This window comes from Apteryx rowi, unplaced genomic scaffold, assembly GCF_003343035.1.
Source record: "Apteryx rowi isolate R43461 unplaced genomic scaffold, aptRow1 scaffold_8, whole genome shotgun sequence".
In the NCBI taxonomy this organism is placed as follows: domain Eukaryota; kingdom Metazoa; phylum Chordata; class Aves; order Apterygiformes; family Apterygidae; genus Apteryx; species Apteryx rowi.
The window spans coordinates 1,325,695-1,333,285 of record NW_020451093.1 but is presented as its reverse complement, the minus strand read 5'-3'; the positions used below and the strand labels follow the sequence as shown (position 1 = coordinate 1,333,285).

Here is a 7,591-nt window from a genome sequence, read left to right as displayed (position 1 = left end):
AGACTATATACAGTTACTAGTAAAAATTTATAAAGGTGATGCGCGTTACAGCAGTGTGTAAATAGATCATGACCAAATTTCTTTCCCTCTCTTTCAGTAGGCAGAGTACATCTGCTTTATTCAATGTACACAGTAAACATAAGAAAACAGACTTGATACTGTTTGTGTTGGTCTAAAATAAATAAATAAGTAAAAATTAAAAAAAGGCACATCCTGACTTTAGAGGGCTTGACTTTGCAACACTTGTACTAAAAATAGGTATTAACATTTATTGAAAACACTGAAGTTACACTAAGAGATCAAGTGCTTTCCAAAAAAAAAAAAAGACCCCGAGAAAGGAAGAGCAAACTATCTTTCTTTCTCTTTTTATTTTTGGGGGGTGGAAGGAGAGACTTAAAACACTAGCAAGATTTTTAAAAGATTCATTAGTCCTATTCCAAACAAATGCTAATCATGAGCATGCCAGACTTGCATGCATTCTTACATTCACTATGGCTACTAGAAGGGGATCAAACTGGTGAAACAGCTAGAATCTAGTCTAATGTCTTTAAGGATGCTCATTAGAAGACCTAAATTTAGGAAGACCTTCAATTTTATGATTAAAAAGTTTCAAATATAAATTTAGACAGATGACAGACATCTCATTCCTCAGTCAACTAATAATAAAATATTTTAAATTAATGCCAGTGAACCTCAGTAAGATACAGATTTTGGCAGTTTTACGTTTCCACTACCACTTCTATATGGATATACTTTAAGAATCAATTCAGTTCACTTGCTAAGAAAAATAGCAAGGCATATGATGTAATCAGCAYAGAAAACCCAAACACTCACCATCTCTGAGAGATCTCTTTAACAAACTAAAAACTAATCATCCACCGTTATGCAACAAATCATGACTGTTAACCAAGCAAGTCATATCTGTTTACAACAGTTAGGTTAATTTAAATTACACTTTGTAATTTCTGCTGCACACACCAACATGCAATCATTTACTATCCTTTCATTATTTACAAACTATTTATGAAGGAGACTGYCCTGCAAAGTCTTCAGTGAAGAAGTCGTTGCATGATTTTTTAGTACAGGTCAGACTGTTCTTTAAACTAATGATTCAAATTTTCAGAYATGCACAAGTGCTTTAGAGACCACTACACTGTTTTCCACCTTTGACTCATTCCTCTCCTTTGCTGTACTGTTTCTGCCATATTCAAGTCTTGCCACTTTTCCCTCCTCCGCATTTCAAACAGCTTCTTTCCAAAAATCAACAGAGCTATTGAAGTATAATTGTATCACTAGAGCTATGCTGATATATTCCAAGTGCAGGCATCAGTTCTGGATAATTATTCTGCTTTGCTGATAAAACAGGGGGCTTGACAAAATAAAAGCTTGTAAGTAGGTAGGAGTAAAGTTATGAAAGACTCAGCAAGGAATGGCAGTTTTTATTTGACACGGAATAAAAAAAGAAAACACTTGTTCTCAAAGAATAACTACGGATATTATCTTAAGCCTGAGTGAGCTAACAAACAGTTTTAGTACTTGAAAGCTTGTATGATTTTTTTTTTTGTTTTTTTTCCCCCCCTCCAGTTTGTATGAGTTGGTCTAACAGATACAATGTATTCCTCTCTACAAATTTTGCCTCCATTTTATTATGATTAATAGCCTCCGAACTATTAAGTTATATTATATATACACCCTACAGGCCGTGCACACATTTGCATGACAGACAGCCAAAATGGAACTTGTGCATAGGAGAGTTCCAAAGGAGCTAGAAGGAAGAAATCTCTTTCCTTCTCAGGCTGCAGTGTGATATATGAACAGGTGTAAGGTATACTAGAAATGAAAACCACTCTAGCCTTTCATCACTGATGTGCTGAAGTAACTGAGGTAACAGCGGTAGAGGTGGCTGGAGACAGGGAGGAATCACAGGAGCCTGATCTGCTTGACATTTCTGCATTAAATGCCCAACTCCTCTGTTCACACCATATACTGCTTCAAAGCCTATAGCACATGCAGATTGTTAATGGAGACTGGGTACATTCTGTAGTTACTTAAGACTGTACTCAGCCTGTCTACGTTAGACTCAAACAAATTCCTTGCATGAGGATCCCTCAGTGGGAGAGAAGGATGGCAGAATCTCAAGTACTTCACAAATAAGACACTATATATGAAGTTACTCAGCATGTAAGTACATGTTGCACCATTTCTTTTTTTATCTTTGATCAGCAGATTTTAAAATTCCAATTAAAAAGGCTATACTTATGCCTCAGAATTATTTTTAAAAAAACATTACAGTAATACCAGCTATTATTTCCTCATCTGACTGCAAAGCGTCATGGTTAACATTTCTGTGTGTCTAAGCAGCAATACTAAAATGCCTATTACATTGATTTGAATTGGTGTTCTTTCGTAAGCATAATGTCTTTTTTAATATCTGATCTTTCATATCCAACCCACAATTTACCTAAATAAATAAATAAAGTATAGCAACAGAACCTTATTAAAGCTTATATACTAAGTTTTAGAACAGAACTAAAACTTGTAAAGCTTCGTGCAGAATGTAGAGACAGACAGAAACTATATTTTGGGAAATTTTAGACAGCCATGCTACCCCACTTATTGACATAATGCCAGTATAATTAACTTGTAACAGAATAAAACCCCACAGTTCTTTATATTTGGCTTCTGCACATCGATAGCAATATGCTGTGATAAAAGTGAACATAAAAAGAATATGATTTATTTTTCTTATACATACCTTCCACAATAATTTCAAAACAAGAAAGAAAACTAGCAAACTTCACACATCACGTCAAAGTGAAGACAGTCTCCTAAAAAAAAAAAAAAAGTGATATACATACATATTACACATTTATCCTTGCAAAACTTCTTTTAAAGATTTCAAAAATCAAAGAGCATCTGCTACAGCTTAAGTCCTGGATGTTAAAGACATACAGATACAAAACCTTAACAATTCGGTCCACGTCAAAAATGCTAACAGGACAACACTGAAGTGCAAGGGAACAGGATCATTTATCATCTCTTCTATTTCAAAGAGCACAGTCCTTTCCTCATTAAGAAGAGGCTCACATGAGAATGAAGATGCTGATGATGTTACGTAGTTATTTTTTTTAAGATATATAGAGGAAGAGAAGATATGTAACCTTCCTAATAAAACAGAAAGAACTTATTTCTTCAGCCTGCATTCCTAAGCAAACAATGTAAATGTTAAATTTAAGAGTACAGGGGAGAACACATAGCCTTAGAATAATCTAGAAAGATGAAACACTTCTATGTTATTTTTGGTGCAAGCCCAGTACCTTTCCTTAATTTGATACAGTATTATCACAGTATCAAAAAACAAGAAAATAACCACTCATATAAAACTGTTTTTTAAAGCTCAGATCCTGTAAAGATGCTCAACAACCCTCCTTCCCCTCCCCTTCCCCCCCATTTCTTAATTTTTATACAAGGGAAGAAACACTGTACACGAGGAAATGAGGAGAAGCATTACATGAGACCAGTCAGGAGTCCATCTAATCAGCCACTATTTGCCAGTCCAGATACTGGCAAATATATAAGGCTCCAAAAGAGGGTACAAAAACCCTGCAACTGACAATCAAGAATAATAAAGCTGTAAGTTTTATTACTCAGAAGTACTGGAAGTTTTCTCTCTTCTTTCATATTCATGGAAGTGTCTAATCCTTTTAAACTCTGCTAAGCTCTTTGTTTTAGGGATATCCTGTACCAAGAGGAGCTATATCCTATATTAATGAGTCACAAATTAATGGTACAGAGATAGCAGCAAGGGCAAAAAAATAAATATTTATGCTAAATTTCACCTTTGATTATCTGCCAGCCATGGCTAAAAGTTAAATTGATATTTTTCACCTATTTTAAATTAGATTAAGAGGTGGACTATAAAGACGGATCATATAAGTCTATGATTCAATTATATAAGTTATAAACAAATTCAGGTCCCACTGAACTTTTCAAGATTTATGCACTGCTTAGCATCCAACAAGTTCAAGCTCTTTGCCATGCAGAGTCCACTGAACAATTGCAAGTGAGTAAGATTTTGAAGATTTAGTTTGAAAACACAGACATGCTTATCCATTTTGCACATCACACATCCTATGCTCACTGTAGATTCTGAATGCTCATTCAGTTCAGTGCCCTTGCATATAAACAGTAGCTGCTGTCATATTTTCCTTACATTATCAACCTAAATGGAGATTAAGATCAGTACCTCAGATTATCAAGAACACGGAAAAAGCACATTTATCCATACAGTTTGATCAGTTTGTGCATGCCTAATGTACACACCCAGAAGATGTAACTGAATATGTTAACAAAATAAATAGAAGGCAAAAAGATACCCCAAAATTCTTCTCACTATCCATACTAAACTGAGTATCACTAAGAGCAAGATACCATTCAATTGATTATTTTCAGCCCTACTTAATCCACATTAGCTATACTCACGTAACTAGGTGTAGAGTTTGCATCTAAATTTAGTTATTATGCAAAACCTGATCTGTCCGTCTATCAGGGTACTGACTTAATAGGGGCTGTAGTCCTCAGTGGAGCTGACCAGACAGAACCCTGTTCAATGCTTATTATCAATAATAAACCCATTTCAGGATAAGGAATTGCAAGTATGCAAGACACTTTCCTCAAAGAACATGGCTTCATAATTACAGGACATCTAATTCATCAAGTACACTCAGATTTATGATAAGTTTAAGCTACAAGAAGACATACATGCTGTAATAAAAATGCTGATTTTAAAGTAAATACAATATTTTACTAAATATAGTAGAAAGTTTAGCCTATGCAAACCCTTTGTTTCCATTATTTGGAAAAATGCTTTCCACATGTTATAACTTTTAACATACAGGTTGAAATTAGACATCTGGATTTATATATTGATTTAAAAGGTATTTCTCAACACCATTATAATTTATTTATTTATTTTTATTACCATTTTAACTGTATTCGAGTTGGGGTTGTCATCTTGCGGAACCATTTTTCAACCAGTTACCTGAAGACCTTCTGCTGAAAACAAAGAAGAAAAACCCTTAACATTTCTTTTCATGACACTGTATTTTGTTTTTTAAATATTCTATAATATCATATTCTAGATCATTTTGAGTCACCACTTTTATCTTTCTGGAATAGCATAAATTAAAAATAGTCTCACTATGTAGAGTTGTCTAGAATGTGTGTTCACCTAGCTGATTACACTGAAGTCAGACTGAGTAGCTTCTCCAACTCCAAAAGATGAAACTTTATTTTACTATAATGAACATGCAAAAGGTGACTTCTGAGGACACGACACATAATTCCACAGTTGATATTTCATGTACAATTGTATTTCTATAGCACCAAATGTTTCTTTGCACATTATCACTTTTTTCATGTTAAGTTTAACACTAAAAGGGAAAATTATATAAAGTTCAAAAAATATGAAATAACTTTTGCTGTGCTGATGATTAGGGGAACATCATTACGAGCAAAGGAATTACCAAATCAYTGCAACATAGGGGAATTGCCTCTAGTTCCTTTATGAGGAGGAGGGGGGGAAAAAAAAAAAACAAAACAAAACCCACTCATAACAAGAGACCCAGAACAGCAGCTCAGCCAGAACAAACTGTGGTGCAAGACAGTCAACTTGAAATCCTTCCTTATATTTACTCAAGAGTATTTCATGTACGATTTGAAAGACAACCTTACATACCAAGACAAGGTTTGCATGTAGAAGAAATAGCTTTAGTTTTTCCAGTTATACCGGCTGCTCCAATAAGACAAGTCCTGGAGCACAAACAAATCCCCTCCTTTAATATATGCTGTCAGCAAGTGATTCTCATTTCATATCTGATTACTGATAAAATAAACAGAGGTTGTTTCAACTCTAATTGAAAAAGACAAAGTAAACTGATGGATCATTTTTAGAGCCATTCTTCCAAATCTGAAAATGTACATTAAAGCAACGCTAATTTAACACACCTCTGACCTCCACTCAACTTTTAAGAGGTATCACTAGATGAGTATAAACATGAGAATCTTTGGAACAGATGGAAAGGTGAGCCTTATGCAACGTGACAATCATAGTCACTAAAGCCCTGTAATCTTTACTCAAAGAAAGTTTCTGGTAGAACCCTACATAATGAAGCAAAGGACCCAAGGAAGGAAACTGAAGACATATTTTTCATGCCAATAGTGAGTAGTGCAGGTAGAGATCACCGTTCTTAACTAAATAAAAAGTTATGCAAGGTCAAAATATACATAGGAAACACTTATTTTAGTAACAAAATAAGAAAATTCATCTTCACATAAAGAGATGCTCTGGGAATCCATTAATATAAAAAACTTACTTGAAAATATAACAGTTATAATATCAAATTGTCATGGCACAATTGGATCCTGGTATCTAAGGAACAATAGGAACACTTGAAAAAGTTTCCTATTCAGCACTTGTTCAGATGGTTTGCTTTAATAATACAGTTTTCTTATATAGAAATAGGAATGCTTAATATTAACCTGTTACAAACTTGTCAGCATTTACCAGCTATTACAGTACCTAACCACTGACTCCCCAGATTCATTCATACAGCATCCTGGTATGACTACAACCCTTTTAGACATGAGCACCTATTACCACAACAGATTAGAAACACGGTAGTTTCAAGCTGGCAGAGTGAAAGCTGACAGCTGAACTGGACCTTGCCCTCCTTCCCATGTTCCTCCAATAACATTAGAAGAAAATTTTTAGTGACGAGCTCCCAAAGCCTCTTTACATGCCATCACGTACAGAGCAACGGACACCTCGTAGACATGGATAGTTCATACATTTAATGTTGACTAAGAATTACAGGTGACACCTATTTCACAGATGTCATTCATCTAATGCAATATGTAAACAGATCACACAGTCACAGGATAAGCTGCCATGATCGCTGATAAGGACAGCACAGCCTCCAAAGCTGCACGTCACTCTCACATCTGAAAGCTGAGCCTTCCAGGCATGCCAGAAACACGCAAAGACACTGCATTCAGAAACACGATTTCAGAGGCTAAATGGGATCTTCTCCTTCCCGCCTGCCTGCAGATACTCTCAGGGAAAAGCAGCAGGAACAACGAATAGCAGGAAGTCAATAAACCGCCTTAGCGCATTCAGGGGTGTGGATGCTTGAGGAGAAAGAAACGTGACTCTTCAGCCCGAGGGATGGCAGAGGAGGACGAATGGGTCCCCTTCCCGCAGTCACACGGAAAACACAAACTGCAGGTACAACACGCACTAAGCGYTGGAGACTGCAGAGGGAAGGACAGACCAGGACAGGTAAACACTAGCGCGTGGGGAGCCACGATCCTCCTCGCACGGAACACGGGGCAGCAGCGAGAGTTTGSCACCTGCGAGCCCTTCAGGGCGAGCCGCCCTGCACGGCGCCTCCTTCCCGCACCGCGCGGCCCCGGCTGCGGGGGAGGGAAGCGCCCCGCGGCTGACACGGACGCGCGCGGGGAGGGGGCCGAGGGAGGCCCGGCAGAGGGGAAGAAAAGCGGCGGCACAAGCCGCCCCCAGCCCTCGCCAGGC

General features: G+C 36.9%; 1 protein-coding gene and 1 long non-coding RNA gene across 2 annotated transcripts in view; one reads left to right on the top strand and one right to left on the bottom strand.

The window, feature by feature from the left end:
- Positions 1 to 5,067, bottom strand: part of SLC35F5 (solute carrier family 35 member F5) — a 28,828-nt gene extending 23,761 nt beyond the window's left edge. The window contains exons 1-2 of the mRNA XM_026089066.1: positions 4,982 to 5,067; positions 2,756 to 2,828 (exon numbers count right to left, since the gene is read on the bottom strand). The gene's annotated coding sequence lies outside the window, so the exon portion shown is untranslated. The remainder of the gene's footprint in view (positions 1 to 2,755; positions 2,829 to 4,981) is intronic.
- A 1,789-nt stretch (positions 5,068 to 6,856) lies between these two features.
- Positions 6,857 to 7,591, top strand: part of LOC112977117 — a 5,316-nt gene continuing 4,581 nt past the window's right edge. The window contains exon 1 of the long non-coding RNA XR_003257339.1: positions 6,857 to 7,339. This is a non-coding gene — a long non-coding RNA (uncharacterized LOC112977117). The remainder of the gene's footprint in view (positions 7,340 to 7,591) is intronic.